At 46.7% G+C, this 20921-nt stretch overlaps 1 protein-coding gene across 3 annotated transcripts in view; it reads left to right on the forward strand.

Moving 5' to 3' along the window:
• Positions 1–20921, forward strand: part of RHPN1 (rhophilin Rho GTPase binding protein 1) — a 208822-nt gene that overhangs the window by 115259 nt on the left and 72642 nt on the right. The gene's annotated exons all lie outside the window — the stretch shown is intronic.

Here is a 20921-nt window from a genome sequence, read left to right on the forward strand (position 1 = left end):
TGGAGCTCGAGCCGGGGGCATCGGGTGCAGAGTGTGAAGTCTCACGCTTCCAGCGGGAAGAGTGAGTTCTTTGGAAGTTGCTAAAAAGTTGCAAAGTTGTTGCTGTTTTTGAACAGTGCTGCTGTTCTCAGGAGTTTCTTGGTCCTTCGGGTTCAGGGCAATCCTCTGAGGCTTCAGAGGTCACTGGTCCCTGTCGGCTGCGTCGCTGTGCATGTTCTTTGAGTCTGGAGTCGGGCCGGTAGGACTGGGGCCAAATCAGTTGTTAACTCCGTCGTCTCTGCAGGGCTTTCAGGTCAGCAGTCCTTCTTTGTGTAGGTTGCAGGAATCTGTTTTCCTGGGTTCAGGGTCCCCCCTAAATACTGAATTTAGGGGTGTGTTTAGGTCGGGGGCAGTAGCCAATGGCTACTGTCCTTAAGGGTGGCTGCACCCTCCTTGTGCCTTCTCCCTGAGAAGAGGGGGGCACATCCCTATTCCTATTGGGGGAATTCTCCAAAACAAAGATGGAGGATTTCTAAAGGCAGGGGTCACCTCAGCTCAGGGCACCTTAGGGGCTCCTGACTGGTGGGTGACTCCTCTTTGTTTTTCTCATTACCTCCTCCAGCCTTGCCGCCAAAAGTGTGGACAGTGGCCAGAGGGGCGGGCATCGCCACTAGCTGGGATGCCCTGGGGGGGCTGTAACAAAAGGCATGACCCTTTGTGGCTCACCCCCAGGGGTTAGGTTTCCTGCAGGGGGAGGTGAGAAGCACCTCCACCCAGCACAGGCTTTGTTCTTGGCCATAGAGTGACAAAGCCACTCTCCCCATGTGGCCAGCAACTCGTCTGGTTGTGGCAGGCTGGCATAGACTGGTCAGCCTAGCACTAAGAGTCCGACTGGTATTCAGGGGGCATCTCTAAAATGCCCTCTGGGTGCATTTTACAATAAATTCCACACAGCATCAGTGTGCATGTATTGTGCTTAGACGTTTGATACCAAACTTACCAGATTTCGGTGTAGCCTTTATGGAACTGTGGCATTCATGTTTGGCAAACTCCCAGACTATATACTCTTTATGGCTACCCTGCACTTACAATGTCTAAGGTTTTGCTTAAACACTGTAGGGGCATAGTACTCATGCACATATGCCCTCACCTGTGGTACAGTGCACCCTGCCTTAGGGCTGTAAGGCCTGCTTGAGGGGTGACTAACCTATGCCAGAGGCAGTGTGAGGTGGGCATGGCACTCTGAGGGGAGTGCCATGTCGACTTAGTCATTTTCTCCCCACCAGCACACACAAGCTGTGAGGCAGTGTGCATGTGCTGAGTGAGGGGTCCCTAGGGTGGCAAAAGACATGCTGCAGCCTTTAGAGACCCTCCCTGGCATCAGAGCCCTTGGTACCAGGGGTACCATTTACAAGGGACTCATCTGGGTGCCAGGGCTGTGCCAATTGTGGGAACAAAGGTACAGTTTAGGGAAAGAACACTGGTGCTGGGGCCTGGTTAGCAGGGTCCCAGCACACTTTCAATCCTAACTGGCATCAACAAAAGGCAAAAAGTCAGGGGGTAGCCATGCCAAGGAGGCATTTCCTTACAGAAGAGACTATAATGATTAAACCTCTGACTTGGGAGGAGGGAGTGTCACATGTGAATATATTAAAGATACCAACAGGTAGGTAACCAATAAAAGTGACAAGCAAGCTCATCTTTATCAAAATCAGTTTCTCAGGAACACTAGCTTCACTGCTGTTTCTGCATCCATGTCAAGACAGTAATGCTTTGTGGACGTGTACCTTCTCTTGCAGGCAGCTGCTCAGCAGATGTCTTTCAAAGGCACATCACCACAGACTTCTGCAGTTGATGCCACGCTCCTGATGGAATGTGCCCTTCTCTTCCATAGAGCGGATGCTTGGCCTTGACATGACAGAATGTACTGTAGACTCAAGGCCAACGCACTATCCCCTGTTTGGATAGAGAATGACCTCTTTGTGGCTGTCCAAAATACACGCTGACATCTAAATAACTCCTATGAATACAATGATCTTTCTGCTGTTAGAGAAGGATTTGGAAAGAAAGATCAGAGAATGACAGGTTAGTTTAAGTTAAAGTCAGAAGGAACTTTATGCATGAATCTAAGGTTTTTTCTCAGGATTACCTTGTCTTTTGTGAATGAGAGAAAATGTTCCTTAAGGGTGAACACTTGAATCTCTCCTACTCTCCTTGCAGATGTTAGGGCAAGTAGAAGCTCTGCCTTTCATGAGACAAATTTCAAATGTGCTTTATTTATTGGCTCAAAAGGAGATAGCATCAACTGTCTGAGGAAAGTGTTAAGTTCCCATGGAACTGGAGGATGTCAAACAGGTGTGAGCACTCTGAAGAGCCCCTTTATAAACAGTTTTATTATCCACTGGCAGAACAAAGTAGATGACAGCTCAGTTCTCTTGAATCTTGAAGTTTCAGCCAGATGGACCCTGACTGAAGAATATTTGTCAATTCTTGGTCAGAACCAACAAATACGGGAGAATTTGATGAGGTCTTATTTGAAGTGGATGGTGACTCTGCATCAGACAAGAAAGTATTGTAGGTCCCTGTAGTTTCTCGAGCTCGAGCCCTCACCAAAAATATTTGTACAGTCTTGCGGCAGATCCAGGTGGTCAAACTCTAAGTGGTCATATACCATGCTGTCAAGTTCAGTGACTCTGGATCGGGGTGCAAAAGTTCTCCACAGTGTCTGGATAGATTTCAGGATGTACTTTGAGGTGAATGGCTGGACGTGCTGACAGATTAAGGAGCTTGCAGCACCAGTACTGGTGTGGCCACACCGCAGAAATGAGGCTCAAAGTGCAATGATGTATCCTCACCTTCCTCAAAACCTTAGGGAACAGGCTAAACAAAGAAAAAGCATAAGCAAAGATTTTGGACCAACTAATCGAAAGAACATTGCCTATCGTCTCGGGATTCCAAAATCTGCCTCTGAAGCATTGCCTGATGTCCAGAGTGGCAAACAAATTGATTATGAGTCGATTCCATTGACTGAATATGTAATTCACATGGTTCTGGTCTAAGTCCCACTTCTGACAATCCGAAAGCTGCTGAGTGCATCTTCCTGATTGTTCTGGTAATCTGGCAGATGTTCCACAGCGATGTTGATCCAGTGGGAAATGGCCCAGGTCTACAGCAGCTGAGCCTCTTCAGAGATGGGTCAGGACTGCGTTCCTTTTTGTTTGCTGGGTAAAACATCGAAGCTGTGTTGTCTGTTCTAACTAAGGCTGGTTGACCTAACCTGGGAAGGAGCACTTGTAAACTTAGATGTATGGCATGGAGCTCCAGCATATTGATGTGAATCATCTTTCCTGCATTAACAATAGCTCTCTGGTTAAGAGTTCTTGCAAGTGAGCTTCCTATCCATCCATGGACACTTCTGTTGTGATTATCATCCTTTCTGTTATAGGCAGGAAAGAAAGTCCTGCATTCAGATTTGCCGGAAGCCTCCAACTCAGCAGTGCCTGCTTGAGTCTCCTTGTGAAGTGGATTGTATCATCCCATGACCTGTTTCCATTGCAAATCCAGTTCTTGCTGGAGAGGCCTCATAGGGAGCCTGAAAAATTGGACTAGACCTATACATGATGCCATCAAGCTCAACAAGGACTTGTATTGTCTCACCGTGAATGAGTGTTTTGTGGAAAGGTTCCTTGCCACAGACTACAACTTTCTCTGCATGTCGAGTAACATACCCAGGAACTGGATTTTTTTCTGGAGGGCTAAGGTTGATTTCTCCATACTCAATGTGAGATCCAATCTCTGGAAGAAAGTGATGCAGGCTGACGTAGAAGCCCTTGCATCCTCCTTTGATGGAGCTTTGACGAGCTTTGGTGACCTTCTCATCTGAGAAAGGCAGCTCCTTAAACAAGACAACTAGTAAATATTGGAGGCACTGATCTGTGCCGAAAAGGAAGTGCTTTGAACTGGTAATGTTGTACCAAGAATCAGAGATATTTTCTGTGCTTTCTGTGAATGGGTATGTGGAAGCATGCATCCCAAAGACCCAAGGAGGTAATCAAATGTTCTTCCTGCGTTGTCAGGAAGTCGTCTTGTAGAGTAATCGTCACAAAAACTGTGTTCTGCTGTCTCAGATCCAGGATTGGTCTCTACTTAACCATCTCCTTTTTGATTAAGAAACGTATGGAATAAAATCCTTGGTTTCTTTGTGGCTTGGGGACAAACTCCATTGTCCCTTTGAGGAGGAGCAAGAGCATTTCCCGGTCAAGCTCCCTCAGGTGAAAATGATGCTCCTTCTTGGATGGGCTTATACGGGGTCTTTGAACGAACTCCAACATATGAGCTGAAAGAAAAATTTGCCTCACCCATTTGTCCGATGTTAAGGAGCAAATGGGAAATTCCCCCCAACTTCTGAATACAAGATGAAAGCGGGGGAAGGGCAGAGATCCAAGTTCTCTTCTGACTGCCATTGTTGTGTGATTGAGAGGAACTTCTCTTGCCAGAGGATTGGCTGTCTTGATAGAAATTGCTACCACAGACGAAATTCTTCAATCCAAATTATCAATAAATCTACTATTCCTGTCTGCCGAGCCAGAGAATGGTGTGATTGGATTCTTGGGCATTCTCTGAGTCGCTGAGGAAATGACTGAATCCCGTTTAGTATACCCAGTAGGGCAATCCAAAGCCAAATCCAGGGTGTAATACTGTTTCTCCATATGCAGTATAACCACTGGAACATTAGCTGATGTTTTCATTAGCTTTAGGGCTTCTCACTAGACAAAGTCCAAAACTGGTACTGATCTCACAGACTTCTGTGGCGGCCACTTGAAGTTGTAAAGGAAACATTGCTGATCCAGAAAAAAAGCTGACAGATTGAACTTCTCCGCAGCTCTTCCCATTAATGAATGAAAACTAGAAATATCACCTGTTGAATCCTGTGGATTAGGCATCATATTCACTTCCTTTGGGACAATGGAATCCAGCCCAACATCATCTTGCCCTCCATCTTGTGGAAGATCATCATCATCCTCCTCCATATATATATCAGACTATATTGAGTTATTAGGTTCACCATCATCCATAACTTCAAGATTTTGGTGGGACCAATGGTTTTTTAACAGGTCTCGGGACAGAGAGGGGTAGTGTTGACTGTTGTCTAGGAGGCTTAGCTGGCAACGCATTAAGTGGCAGAGGAGACAGACTGGGCTAAATCAGGCAACACAAACTGAGGTGTATTAGCAGGGTGTTGTAAAGGCAGGCTTTGGAAAGTATCCATCATCTGCTGCAGTGTAGACAAAAAGACCCTTGAACCACTTCAGGCTCTCGGTTTTGCCTAGCTGGTATGAAAGAATGTGAAGCTTGAGGGATATAATCAAGTTGGTATTCATACTCTGTGTAACATTTGTTTTTCTCCATTTCCTCCACAAAATCCGGCACAAATCTCACAGTTCAATTGCATTGGACTATAAGCAGTCCCCGAGGCTTAGTCACTACAATACCCTTCATGATCACACTATAAAATTTGAGCTGGGAGTAAGATGAACAACTTCAGTGGTGAAAAGACAGATCCCATTAAAACGGACATTGACTGTACTGTTCCCATCATCAACAGTATCTGCGTCAACGATGTTGAGGTGAATGAGTTCACTGTTGATGGCGTAGGAGACATGCAAGTCGTCAATGTTAATGGTCTCGTCAATGACCACAACTGTGTCATCGATGCTATGGTTAATGTTGTGGTTGGCAACTGGCTTGTTGAAGATATTATCTTCTTACTCACTGGTGGATCCTCTGTGTGCTTTGATATACGTTCTATATTTTGTGCAGACAATGATCCTTTAAAGCAGTGGTTTCCAATCTTTTGACTTCTGTGGACCCCCACTTTATCATTGCTGGAACCTGGGTACCCCCACTAAATCATTATTGGAATCCAGGTACCCCTCCACTGAACCATTACTGAAAGCTGGGGACCTAATGTGTTAATATAGTTTAATATTCTAAGCAGTCGCGGAGCCCCTGAGGAAGCTTTGTGGCCCCCAGGGGTTGGGAACCACTGCTTTAGAGCATGGGTACTCACAAACCTTTCCCAGGGGCCAAAACATTTGGTCTGTGGTGTGACCGACAGACGCATTAATGCCAGCAGGGTGGCATTCAGGGGAGAGTTGTGCAAAGTGGCTTAGGGGAAGCAAAGCGTGTACATCTAAAGGCTGAATTCCACGTTGTGAAACTAGAGAACCTGAGGTCAATCTTGGCTTCGCCACTCGACCAAATTGTGTGATCCTAGGCAATTGTTTTACTTCACTTTGCCTCTCTTTTCTTATCTTTTTTTTCTTTATCTTATTCTATTCTTATCACATATTATTTATAAACATTCTTTGAGTGATATTTTTTATGTCAATATCAAAACAAACCAAGAATAAACTGTTGCCATTGAGAACATACTCTTAATTATCATATTTAAGAAGACTTTGAAACACGGCTTCAGGATGCGCACTGTACAAAACCTTCTCTTGTGTTGGATTTGATAAACAGTAATTAAGGGCACTGGAATTATGTAATTGTAGAGTTATTGCGTTTTGACACAGTTGTGAGTTTGTCACATGACCCTTTATCTGCTGCATAATCTGCACATTTTAGCAAAAAAATGTTTCTAGTTCACAATGCTCCAAATTTACTAAAAAGGCAGCTTCACATTTTACCAGACAGTGTAAGGCAGCTTACAAAGGTTGACTCATAACTGTTTTGTTGCTTATTTCTATATTTGGGTGTTAAATTGGTACTAATGAGGTGCAACCTACACCCAGACTGCAAAGCCAATAAGTCTGGTATTTCAAGAGCTATTGGCTTTAACAATGTGTTTTAGCCATGTTGTACACCAATGTGGGTGCTTTTCAGCATGGCTAGAAGTTAGTGGCAAAAAGGAGAGTGGTGTGGAGTGTTGTAGAGTGGAATGGCAAAGAGTGGAGCAGAGTGTTATAGAGTGAAGTAGCAGAGAATGTTGTGCATTTGAGTGGCACAGTGTTGAGTCGCGTACAGTGGCATACGCTAGAGTGGCATAGAGTACAGTGGACTGGTGTAGAGTAAGTATAATGGCTTAGAGTGCAGAGGCATTGAATTCAGTGATTTACAATGCAGTGTCATAAAATGCAGTGACATAGATAGAGTGGCGCATAGTAAAGTGGAGTGAAGCAGAGTGGAGTAGAGTGGCACAGAGTACAGTGGCGTAAAGTGGGGCACAGTGTGGTCCGAAGTGGAGTGGCACAGAGTTGATGGATGCAGAGGGCAGAGGCAGAGAGTATAGTTGAGTGGCACATATTGCAGTGGCGTTGAGTGCAGAGTAAAGTCGAGTGGTATAGAGTGCTGTGTCAGAGAATGGTGCAGAGTAGAGCAGCATAGGGTGGCACAGATTACGGTATAGTGCCTCTGAGTGAAGTAACATAGACTTGAGTACTGCAGAATAGAGTGGCATAGAGTTCAGTGGCACAGAGTGCAGTGTTGCAGAGTAGAATGCAGTGGAGTAGTGGCACAAAGAGCAGTGGCACAGTATACAGTGATCCAGAGTAGAGCACAGTTGTCTAGAGTACATTGGTTAAGAGTAGTGTACTGTACAGCGCAGTGGCATAAAGTGGAGTGGTGAAGAGTGGAATAGAATACAGTGGAGTAGAGTGCAGTGGCGCAGAGTAGATTGTTTCAGAGCAGAATGAAATGGCGCAGAGTGGTGCAGGGTAGAGCGCATTGGCATAGAACATAATGGCGTAGAGTAAAGTGATGTAGAGTGCACTGATCCAGAGTGCAGTGGGTCAGAGTAGATTAGAGTGGCATACAGTGTATTGGCGTAGAGTGCAGGGGCATAGAAGTGAGTGTCACAGGGTAAAGTGTGTTGGCATAGAGTGCAGTGGCATTGAGTGCAGTGTTGCAGAGTGGCATAACGTACAGTGGCACAGAGTAGAGCTGTGCAGAGTAGATTGGTGTGGCCTAGACTGGAGTGGTGCAGACTGCACTGGTGTGGAATGGTGTAAAGTGGAGTGATGCGAAGTAGAGTGCAAAGGTGTGAAGTGATGCAGAGTAAAGAAGAGTATTCATGGTGTGGTACCACATTTGCACAGATACAGTTTTACTGATAAAACTATACAGTGCACAGAAGAAAATTTGTGGAAATTACATCATCTAGTGTAATGATTTGTTTTGATCATATTAAAGTATTTGTTTGCAATGCACTTCAGAAATAACAAAAAAGTGCTTCATTTGTCTTCCTAATTTTGATATCTTCTAAAATACTTATATAGGTCATTCAAATGATGTTATGCACTAGAAAAAAAAAACCTTTTTCCTATAAGCAAGATTGTGGCCACGGAAGGAGCTTCTCACTTAGTCCGTGCCCTCCCCAGCCACCATGGCACACAAGCTCCAACAGCCTCTGCATGGCTGAGGACTCGGTACCCCCAGGCCTCGTGGGTCAGTCAGCGAGAGGTTGGCCCAGTCCAGTGCCCGGGCAACTGCAGCCTCCAAACCTCTTGAGTTACCCCTCAAACCATCGTGGGCAACAAGTGGGAAGCAGGATATTGCCATCACCTGCACCATTGGAGGTCGATAACATCAGAGTGGTGGATTTTCCGGATTGTCCGCAAGGGCTACCCCACCCCTTGGTGACTACCTCTCCACCCGTGCCACCCACTTGCGACTGGCTGATGGAGGACCACCTCTCCTTATTCTGCCAGGAAGTGGCAGTTCTCTTTGTGTAGAGAGCCATATAGAGGATGCATATGCCAGCATTATGACATGGTTGTTATTCTCACTACTTTCTGGTGCCTAAAAAGAACAGAGCCCTTTGTCCTGCCCTAGACCTGTGCCCTCTCAATTTCTTCTTCAAGAAGGAGAAATTCAAAATGCTCATACTCAAGTCTTTTCTGCCCTGGACCCAGGAGACTGGATGGTGGCATTGGACTTACAGGATGCATATGTCTTCATTCTCATCCTGCCTAGCCACAGACTCCTACGATTTACTGTGGGCCATAAGCACTTTCAGTTCGCCGTGCTCCCTTTTGGCCTTACCAGCACCCCTCCAGTGTTAAACCAGAATATGGAGGTGGTTGCGGCTCATCTCTAGAGATCAGAGGTTCCAGTTTTTTCCTATCTCTGCAACTGGCTTTTGAAGGCACGGTCGCCCCAGTTAGTTGTCTGCCACCTTGTGACTACGGCGGAACTCCTACTCTTGCTGGGGTTCACTATCCACATGCCAATGTCACACCTTACTCCATCTCATATGCTCCTTTTCATTGGAGGTGTTCTGGACACAGTGCAGTTTCGGGCTTATCCTCCTGAACAGTGACTCCAGGATATTCAGGCTATAATACAGATGCTTCTGCCTCTATCCTGGGTTTCGGTGAGACTGACTGTGAGGCTGCTGGACCTCATGGCTTCCTGCATCCTGCTTTTGACACATCCTGCCGGCATATGCGGGCTCTGCAGTGGGACCTAAAGTTCCAGGGGGCGCAGCATCAGTGGAATCTCTCCGACATGGTCCATATCTCAGAGGGAACTGCAAAAGATCTGCAGTGGTGGTTAACAAACCACAATTGGGTCAGCGGCACACCTCTGTTCCTCCCCCAGCCAGATCTGACAGTAGTGGCAGATGTGTCACTCCTGGGGTGGGACCACCAACTGGGAGAGGTGGAGATTAGAGGCCTCTGGTCTCTGGAATCTGGACTCCTCATCAACCTGCTGGAGCTCCAAGAGATCCATCTGGCATTGAAATCCGTTCTACCGTCCATCCAGGTAAGGCTAGTGTTCGTTTTCACAGACATCACCGCCATGTGGCACTGCAACTAAAAGGGTGAAGTGGGGTCGTGGACCCTTTTAGAGGCCTTACACCTCTGGATTAGGGCTGGAATGCTGGGGCATATCCCTGGTGGGTCAACACATTGCGAGCTCTCTGAACGCCAGTGCGGACTATCTCATGTGAAGATCCCTATTGGATCACAAATGACGTTTCTTCCCAGAAGTAGTGGAAAGTCTCTTTCAGCAGTCGGGTGAGCATTGGTTAGAACTGATTGCCTTTGCTGAAAATGCACAATGTCAATAGTCTGCATGCTGGAGTTTCCAAGGTCGCTGTCGCTTGGAGGCTCTTTTAATTTCGCGTGGAGCTCAGGCCTCCTGTCCGCCTTTCTACTCATTCCGCTCCTGCCCAGAGTTTTCAAGAAGATCAGGGTTAACCAGGCCCAACTCATCCTTGCTCCGAACTGAACTGAGTTTGGCCCGTTGAGCATGGCCATCGATCCTCTTGATCAGGCTGCTCCTTCGGGAGGTCCTTCTGTTGCAGAAGCACCTGAACCTGTTAATGCTCTGCCTTTATGCATGGAAAGGCAACAGTTGACAGCTTTTGACCTTCTGCACAGGCTTAAATGTTATCATAGCAGCCAGTCATCCCTCCACCGAAAAAGAATACTCCTGCTGCTGGGGCAGTTTGTGGCATGGTGTGCAGAGAAGCAATTTGATCCTCTTCCTAGTCCTTCTTTTTATTCTTTCCCTTGCTCAGCGGGGCTCTTCTTTGTGCAACTTAAAAGGCTATCTTTCTGCCATCTCAGCCTTCCTGTGGTTGCCAGATCAGCCATCCCTCTTCAAGCCCCCTTTTGTAATTTAGGTTTTTGAAAGGTATACAACATATGTTTCCACCATCACCCTTTATCATGCCTCAGTGGAACCTTAATCTCATACTTAGATTTCTGATATGCAACCCCTTTGAGCCGCAGCATAACTTTTTTCTCGGGCTTCTTACTTCTACTAGGCCTTCCTAATGGCAATAACATCTGCCCAAAGAGTTAGTGAGCCCCAGGCCTTGTCATCCCACCCTCCGTACGCAATAATCTTTACAGATAAGCTAGTTCCTCACTCTTTTTCACGTAGGCCAGTCACCCTGCCTACCTTTTATACTCTGCCACACCCTTCTAAGGAGGACAGGTGACTCCATAGCCTGGACCCTTAAAGAGCGTTGTCGTTCTGCCTTGACCAAATGAAAAATTTCCAGGTGGACAGCCTGAAAATCACTTCGTGGGGTATGTTGGCGCCAAGAAGGGGAACGGTGTGCAGAAGCTGATGGGTTGTGCTCTGCCTTAAAATTTACTACGTACTGGCCAAGAAGCAACCCCTGAGGTTTTGTGTGCTCATTCCACCAGAGCTAAGACTGCAATCACTGCGTTAGCACAAGGACTTCCGATCCTGGACATCTGCCAGGCAGCGACGTAGGCTTCTTTGCACACATTCACCAAGCACTACTGCCTTGATAGTCGGGTCCGTCAGGATTTACAGTTTGCCCGTTCAGTCCTGCAGGGCTTTTTTAGAGAGAATGTGTTCCCCAGATCCACCTCCAGAAAGTAATGCTTGGGTATCTATTCTATGGCGAGGAATCTGGCTAGAAGTCTCTATCAGATGAACAAGTTGCTTACTTTTGATAATGCCTTACCTGGTAGACTCAGATTCCTTACCGACCCACCCATCCTCCCCACTCTGTGAGCGGATCTCTAAGGACTGGACTTTTTCCCTTTATAGGCCCTACTTTTCCTCACTAGTGGACAGTGTTATCTGTGGCACTGTGCTCTTGCTCATCAAAGTGGTGAAAAGAAACTGACAGCAGCACACTAGGTGGTACCTTAATAGGCACTGCGTATGTCACTACCAGCACTGACGACAGTACGCAAAGCCAAATAATGTCACCTACTGACGTACAGGGAAAATGTTTGATCCAGTCTGAGTCCTCATGATAATTCTACCGTAAGAAATCTGCAGCAAGATAATCTGTACCAGAAAAGGTGTTACCTAAGGTAAGTAACTTGTTCATCTGCGCTGGTGCACACTGCCTAGTGTTGCCTTGAGTCTCAGCCATATAATGGGGGACCGGTGATGGGGTGGCAGCCTGCACTTGAGAATAGCACCCAGTGGGTTAATATACAGTCTGAATGCTCAGTCGGAGGTGCTGGCACTGTCCCGTGTTCCCTTGAGGTCCAAGAGCACAGTGTCCCATTCATGTGCTATAGGGCATTTTCGTAACCTGTGCGCTTCTTCACATTGAGTGTCACAGGAGTTTATTTGCCTTCCATCCCATCTCAGTCTGCCTCTGCAGCAGCCAGACTTGCAACGTTTGTTAAGTCCCAACAGTTGAGGTCTGTGCGTCCTGTGATTCTAGTGAAGGTGTCTATGATCTCTGTCCAAAATGTGTGGGCTATCAGGCAGTACCAGAACGGGTGCATTATGTCCACTTCGATAGTGCAACAGTGTGGGCATTCAGAGTAGATTCTATGAAGTCTGGCCGAGTTTGAGGTATGGCTTATGTAAGATGTTATGTGAGAAGTATTGGAAGCAGGCGTTGCGAGATATCTTCTGAGTGTGTAACACTGTTCTTTCCCATTGCTTCTGGGTCAATTCTCGACAAACGTTGTCCTCCTAAGCTCCTGGAGTGGTGCTAGTGGATCCTGGGTGGTAAGGGAGAGGGCTTTGGTATGCCAAGTGACCAGCTGGCGCCCATTAAGTGTAGCATGTGCATCAGCAGATGTGGGTCCGGTTCTGTGTCTGCTGTGCCCCATTGCCTCTCAGCTTCTCCCATTAGCCGTCAGAATGCTAGGAATTGACCCGCTTGGAGTTCTGTGCGATCTATCAGTTGGTGAAAGGGGATGAGGATGCCGTCTTGTAATAGGTCCCATAGAGTTCCCACTCCTGCTAATTCCCAAAGTTAAATCCCTTCCCGTCCAATTTGTCCTTGAAGTGCCATTATGAATTGTATGGGGATCTTAGGGGCATATTGTGGCCTCTCCTGCATGATCTGCAGTGCTCTTCTGTAGCTCGGGTGGGCCACTCGCAGGAACCCATTCGAGAGGGTGGATAGTGTTGCATTCAGGAGTAATAGTTACTATTTGAATCACTCTCCTCTTGATTACCAGATCTATTCCCGCTAGATATCTTCCTGCCAGCCAACAGGCAGGCCACTGCAGCTGTACTGCTAGGTAGTAGTGTTCAAAGGCCAGGACACATAGCCCACCACTCTCTCTTGGGAGCAGCAGCTTGGCTAAGGCCACTCTGCACCTGCTCTTGTTCCAGGTAAGTCCCCCTTGCATTGCGTTCAGTGATCTGAATGTGCTGTGGGAAATGTGTAATGGTAAGCTTGTAAAGTAATAAAGGAGACATGAGAGCATCACCATTTTGAAGAAGGATATTCAGCCTGCACTGTTAGTGGGAGGGAGCACCAAAAGGTCATTTGGGGTCAGAGGAAGGCGATCACCTTTGTGACATCACCATCTATGAGGTCTAATGGTAGACGTTTATGGTTAAATATCAAAAGTTCTAGATCTTCCAGCAAATGGGGTGGGAGCCTGCTGCAACACATTGTGGTGGGCACTCCAGGAGAAGTGGGAGCAGGCAGGTCTTGGTCCAGTTAACCCCCAACCCCGTGACAAGCTTAAAGACTTCCATGATGTGTGTTATCTCAGCGATACCTTCTCGGAAATCTTTGACTTAAATTAGGACTTAGTCAGTGTATAGGGCGATAGCGTGGGTTGTCTCCAATGAGGGATTGACCCACGTCTGTCCTGCCTGCCTGAGTCTCTAGACAAGTGGCTCCAATGCCAGGGCAAAGAGTAGAGGAGAACAGAGGCATCTTTGAGGCATGCCCCTGCTGGCTGGGACGGGAGCCAATATCCATTGTCCAGTTTTCCCTCTCGCTATGGGCTCCATAGAGAGTAGGTTTATCATGTTCTGCAGCCTGCCTCTTACACCCATCTCACCTAATATCACCAACATATACTCCCAGTCTAGGGTATCAAAGGCTTTTTCATGCCCCAAAGGGCCAGCGTCTCGGAGCTTCTTCCAACAATCTGTGCAGCCTTCAGATACTAAGGGTCGTGTATGTAGTCAGTATGAACCTGTTTTGATCTGAGTGGACCAGGGTCGGCATATGTTCTAAGAAGTGCGCCGCTAGGCCTTACTGAAGAACTTGTAGTCACTGTCTAACATGGGCATTGATCTGTAGGATGCAACCTCAAAGGGGTTGTGCCCTGTCTCTGGCAGTAAAAACATGCAGCACCTCCTGAAGGGTCAGAGAAAATTGCCCGGTAGTGAGGGCCGTTGTATACAGTTCTAGCAATCTAGAGATCAGTGCTTCCTCTTAAGCCTTATAGAAGTCAATGGGAAGTCCCAGAGTTTTACATCTGGGGGAGCCACAGATGACTCTATAAAGCTCTTGTTCTGTAAGTGGGCCATTAAGATCTTCTCTGAGCTCTGATGCCACTGCTGGCAATGTGACCATGCATAAGAAATCACAAATCTAGGCCTGTTGATCCATGGGGATCTGGTTATAGAGTGCGCAATATTGCTCACTGAAGACTTTGTGGATTTCAGCCTGGGTTGTGACCACTGTGTTTGGGGAAACACGAATGGTGGCCACTTTTGCGACATTAGTCGCAGCCACATCTCCAAACACGACTCGACCGTGTGCGACTACTTCAGTAAAATGAACTGTAAGGCTATCTGTGACAGCAAAAAAAAAAAAACAATGTCAGGTGAAGTTGAGGGCACCGGGTGCTCTCACTCCCAGGACTGCTCCTGTGACCAATCGTTATCGACGCCACAGAGTTCAGGTCGAAAAAGAGCAATAAAGGTAAGCAGACCAGACAGTACTCTCCATCGTTCCACCGCTCCCACCATTCAGAGTTGCGTGGCCTGTAGGCCATGGAATCTGTCCTCCACATTGGAACTGATTTCAGCCCTGGTACTCACTGGTTCGGGCACTGACACTGGTACTGACATCACAGATGTCGGAAACAGAGCAGATCATCTTAAAAGACTCAGACACCCATCCCTATCTATCCAGCCCTTGACAATATGCCCAACCAGAAACTGGCACACATGTCCCCCACTTTGGTGATGGGGATAATTAGGATGACCAAGACCAATATGACAAAGGCAATATATTTGATGATCTTTAAGATTCCAGTGGCCTGAACGCATATCAAGATATTTATTGACCTCTTGCCCCAACGCAGGATATTGCAACAGAATAATTTGTCTCCTTCTCTATGGTGATCAGAAGGGCAGCTGAGGTTTTGGATATCATATTACCTAACACTGACGAGAAGACGAGGTCTTCATCTCTGGACATACCAGCCAAGAATCTCCATTACGTTTAAATGAGGCCCTGACTTATGAGCTGGTGGTCACCTGAGCAAAACCAAATTGTTTGACGTGGCCCTTGCTGCAGGGTCGTCCCCCACACTTTTTGCTTTCACACTCCTGTTTTCTGAACTCATTTTTGTTGGCTTTTAGGACTCTGCACACTTTACCAAGACGAACCAGTGCTGAAGTGCTTGTGCTCTCATTTAAACATGGTAAAATTTAATTACACCCAATAGTCACATTTAATTTTCGTGCAAGTCCCTAGTAAAGTGGTACTGTTTGCACTAAGGGCATGTAAATCAAATGCTAGTAGTGGGCCTGCAACACCTATTGTGCCACCCACTTAAGTAGCCTTTTATAGAGGTCCCAGGCCTTCCATTGACACCTGTGTGCAGTTTGAACTACTATTTCAACCTTGCAAAATAATCTTTTCTAAGGCCTAAACCTTCCTTTCAATACACATATCACCCCTGACGTATGCCCTAATTATCCCAGAGTGCAGGGTCCAATGTATTTAAAACGTTGGACGTGTACCTTTAAGTTTTACATGTCCTGGTAGTGAAAAACTCCTAAACAGATTTGTCACTACTAGAAGGCCAGCATCTCCCATAGGATGACATTAGGTTAACTTATTACATTTAACAAGTGATCATTTTCAGTTGAGGTATAAATAAAAGTGATAGATGGAATGCTTGAATTAATCTCAACTACTGGTAATCACTCAAGCCACATCTCAATCCATCATTATTTTGTGCACCGTGCACCTCAATTTAGACCCAGTTGTAAATTAGTCTTGACCCTGCTGTAGTAGGAACAGTCCAGCCCGAACTGCCAAGCCAGGCCCTTATTGAACCGGCTTCCCAAGACTAATTTTGCTCTAGTTATGGGCTCATCAGCTGGGTTCCAGTGTCACTATATATGGGGCCCACGTCTGGGCATACCCATCCCACTTAGGGTGCCAAACTAAAGAATACAAAAAAGTGATTGATTAAATGCTTGAATTAATCTTAGCCACTGATAATCACTCGGGTTGCATTGGAATCCTTTGTTAATTTGCACACTGCCACCTCAGTTTGGACCTAGCCATATACAAATCAGTCTTGACCCTGCTTCAGTGGGCACACTCTAGCCCGAACTGTGAAGTCATGTCCTCCCTGAACTGGAACTTGTAATTGGGAGCATGTAGGAATTTTGAGTTTAGTGTCTAAAGAGTTGCGATTTAAAGCCCTATTTATTGGTAAGATCTGATTTTAAGTCACAATTCTGAAAATGGCACTTTTAGAAAATGTAAATTTTTTTGCGTTAACTATTTGGTGCTTTCAGCCTGTATCTTAGGTCACATGACTAGATGTAGCTGGCAGTTGCCTTTGTGTAGTATTCCTAGATTGTGAGAAAAGGGGGGATAGATGTTGGCAAGAAGACACACATCACAAAGGCTCTACCTCTGCTCCCTCACAAAGGTTTTCACACCAGTCTTTTGTGCCCCCAGACAAGCTGGGTCCAGTACAGGGAGGCAGGAAATTTCAAACACCTTTGGGGGTAATAACTTCCAGTACCTTCTCCTACTTCGAAGTGGGTATCAGCTATAAATAATAGACCTTCATACCCAACTCTTCAGTATAATCCTGAATCGGTGGCTCCTGCAGAAACATTGCTGTGCCTCTTTCCTGCCAGAAGGACTGCTGCCCAGGTACTCTGCTGCCCTGCTGAGAAGGAAGTCTGGACATGCACCCTTCAACCCAGGCTGAATTGACACCAAAGATCAGGAGACTGACCTCTTGTTATAAGCTACAAGCTTTGGAGGCTCCCTGCATCTGCCCACCTAACCTGCTGCCTAGATGGACTGGACCTGCCTGAGCCCTTCTGGCCCATGCTGGAGTGAGTTCCTGTCCCCAAGAGCTGCCATTAGGTCCTGGACCCGTTGTGTGGTATCAGAGGAGCTCCTGAAAGAAATTGATTAATCCTGAAATTTGGGGCTCTTAGGCAACAGGACGGTTCACACCAAGATCTTGCTGCCTGCTAGTGTGAAGTTCCCGTGACTCCAACTCTTCGTGCCACAGCAACCACCAGTGATGCCCAGCAGCGTGAGATTTGCACTTCGCACTACAGCATCGACAGTCCGTGACAATTGGCCACCACACCCGGCCTGCTATACATGCAAAAATCGATGACAATCTGTGACACTCCCTGCTCCTTACAGTCTCCTTATCCACAAACTGTTCATGCTGTACTTTTGACGGTATCTCTGACAGCGGGACTAACCTGGTCCCTATGTTTGGCTTGCCAACTATTGCATTCAGCCTAAACCTGTGACAGTTATCTGGTTGTGCGAGACAGGGTGGCAATGATTGGCACTTGTGCTTTTAGGTGCTATAATTAACTGGCATTTTTAAAATTGTGTATCTCCAGTTCTACTAATTGGATTATTGTTGTTTTGGCCTCAATTCATTTATTACATTTCCCTCGTTTTCTAAATGTGTTTTCGTTTTATCATTGTTTTAAGTGCTGTGTAAATACATTTCACATTGTCTCTAAGTTAAGCCTGATTGCTTTTGTGCCAAGCTACTAGAGAGTTAAGCACAGATTAATTTAGGATTTTTTTCGGACTTCACCCTGAAAGGGATTTGGGTTGCTGCTTGAGAAAGGTTTCACCCCTGCCAACGATTAACCCAATTTCCAACAATGATTTTCCCTCTGGTTAATAGGCAAGTGGCGAGTCGGCACATACCCACTCCTGAAGATCTGGATTTTCTCCTCCAGCATCTTTCTAAAGAGAGCTTGCTGGTACTGGCACCCACCAGTCACCTGAATCCCAGTTCATCACTCACAACGTCCCCTGACAGAAAGTCTACACGTATGGAGACATTCTCCATATGAATGTTTTCCATGTCCGCCTTTCGTTTAGGTCCATAAATATCTTTTGCCTCCTTGGCAGGTACATAGATGTGTTGTAGGATAGAGTAGCAGACATCTTGCCAGCTGTTCCAAAGGACATCTGACCAGTGTTGTTATGTCCGGTTTTGGCTAGTCAGGACGCAGAGAAGTGCTCTATTCACTCATACCACCGTTTCCAATAGTCCTTGACTTACCCATCCTTAAAAGCGTTAAATAGAGCAACAGCACTGTTAGTTCTCTGGGCCGGATATGCCTCTAACACCACAACACCTTTGCAGAAAAGTTCATATTTTCTTAGCAAAGGGAGCAATAGAGAGGGTGCCAGTGCCACAGATCAGGACTGGCTGTTACTCTTTTTATTTCTTAGTGCTGAAGAAGGCCGGAGGCCTTCGCCTCATCCTAGATTTTCATCTTCTGAACTCCTCCCTCCGGAAGAACAAGTTCAAAATGCTCACTCTGGCCAAAGATTTGTCTGCCCTGGATCTAGGACTGACTGGTGGCACTGAATTTGTAGGGTGCCTATTTCCACATTACCTTTCTACAATCCCACATGTATTACCTGTGGTTTCAGATAGGCCTAGAGCACTCATTTCTCGGTGATCCTCTTTGGTCTTGCAAGTGCACGTGCACCTTTGGTGGTGTAGGTGGTTGTAGCCCACCTGCAGAGGTTAGCCAGTATTCATATACCCTGACAACTGGCTCCTGAAGGCTAGCTTCCCTTAAGCAGTCGTAATCCCCCCCTCCAGACTACTGCTGACCTGTTGACGTCATTGGGTTGTTCCATCAGCATGCCAAAGTCAAACCTGACTGCCCTTTATCTGAGCCATCCTAGATACAGGTGCTTTTCCAAGCTTTTCCTCTGCCTCAGCAAGTCCAGGACATTAGGGCTATGATTCCGGTGTTTCAGCCTTTGACCGGAGTCTCACTGAGAGCAACTTCTAGCCTCCTTTACCTCCTGCATCCTGCTTGTGGACCATACCAGGTGGCACATGCGGCTCTGTAAAGTCCATCCAGCTGTTGAAGGGAAACTACAAAACACCTGCATTGGTGGCTGCTCAACCACAATTGCACCTGACCTCTCTTCTTACCCCACCCAGAGCTGGTGATAGTGACAGATACATTGATGTGGGGTCAGGGAGGCCAACTAGGAGAGGTGGTGCTAAGAGAACACTGGTTTCCAGCAGAGACTCTCCTCCACCACTACTTGCTGGAGTCGCAAGCGATCCACTTGGAACTGAAGGCATTCCTCCTGACCATCATGGGGGAACGGGTGCAGATTTTCACAGACAACTCGACTGTCATTTGGTACTGAAAAACACAAGGTGGAGTGGGATTGTGGTCCTGTGCTTGGAGGCCCTGCCCCTCTGGAAGTGACTATCTGCTCAGTGCATCTCACAGATTACACAGCAACTGGAAAGACGTTTGAATGCCAGGGCGAACTAGCTCATCCAACGCTGCATGGCAGATCACAAATGGCTGTTATACTTGAAGGTGGCCCAGGGCCACTTTTGGGGAGAACATTGGCTCGATCTGTTTGCCACCACAGAGAATGCACAGTGTCAAAGCTTTGGTGCAGTGGAGCTCCCAAAGCTTATCTTCCTCTGAGATGCCTTCCACCTGCATTGGTGATTGGGAATCCTGTATGCTTTTTCACCCTTGCCTCTCCGACCCAGGGTGCTGAAAAAGATCAGGAAAGATAATGCCCAAGCCATCCTCTTGGCTCCAGACTGGACAATGAAAGTGTGGAACTTCTGGCCATGAGCACATGTCCTACGATCCGGCTGCCCCTCTGGGATAACCTCCTGTCGCAGCAACACAGCCAAGTTCTTCACTCTGCACAATCTACACCCCTATATGTGGAAATTGAACAGTGGCAGTTGATGGGTTTCAACCTCCCTCCCAACGTAGTTGGTTTTATTTTGGCAGCCAGGCGTCATCCACCATGAATGTATATGCCAGGCGCTGGGAGAAGTTTGTTGTTCCTCCCGTAACATCCAGTCTTTAAATGCAAAGTTGTTTGCTATTCTCATGTCTTGTCTTTCCAAGCCCAAAAAGGCTTTGCTGTAGCAACCGTTACGGATTGCCTTTTGGCTCTTTCAGCAATCTTATGTTTGGTGGATCAACTATCCTCCTTCAAGTCACCACTTGTGATGCATTTTTTGAAGGGGCTGATCCATATGTTCCCACCCAACATGATTTCACCCATTCTCTCCTGCAGGATTTCCTGATTTGAGCCATTCCACAGATCCACCTTATGGGGAGGTACTGCTTTGATATCTATTCACAAGGTGAGGAATCCGTGGTTAGAAGTTTCTGTTGTAAAAACAAGTTACTTAGCTTCTGTGATGTCTTTTCTGGACTCTAATCGCAGATTCCTCACCAACCCACCCTTCTCCTAGTTCTGTGGAATGATCCAGCCCTTAAAAAAGATACCAAATGTGAAAATCTGCACTCTGCCTTTTAGTGACTTCAAGGACTCTGTGTCTGTTGGCGTCCACAGAGAGCAGAAAGAAACTGACGCCAGCACACATATATGGGGGCCTCAACAGCAGACGTGTGGTGGGACGGATTGACATGGAGCTGCATGATGCCACCTGCCGACACACAAGTAAATTTTTAGCAAAAGTTTCTGAAACCGTTTTGGTGCCTGGAGAAATTCACAAGGTGAGGAATCTGCTGTTAGAGAGTCACTACTAGAAAAGGTGTTACCAAAGGTAGGTAACTGGTTTAACAGGAACAGAGGCAAACCAGCACACACACAGAAGCCATGCATTGTCCTCTGATATGCCGGCACAGAAATACTGTTATGTATGCCCTTGCAGAGTTGTTGAACAGACATTGATAGGGGATGCAGCTGTTGTGACTTAAACACATGCTCTCATCAGTCCACAGATGCC

This window comes from Pleurodeles waltl, chromosome 2_2, assembly GCF_031143425.1.
Source record: "Pleurodeles waltl isolate 20211129_DDA chromosome 2_2, aPleWal1.hap1.20221129, whole genome shotgun sequence".
Lineage (NCBI taxonomy): Eukaryota > Metazoa > Chordata > Amphibia > Caudata > Salamandridae > Pleurodeles > Pleurodeles waltl.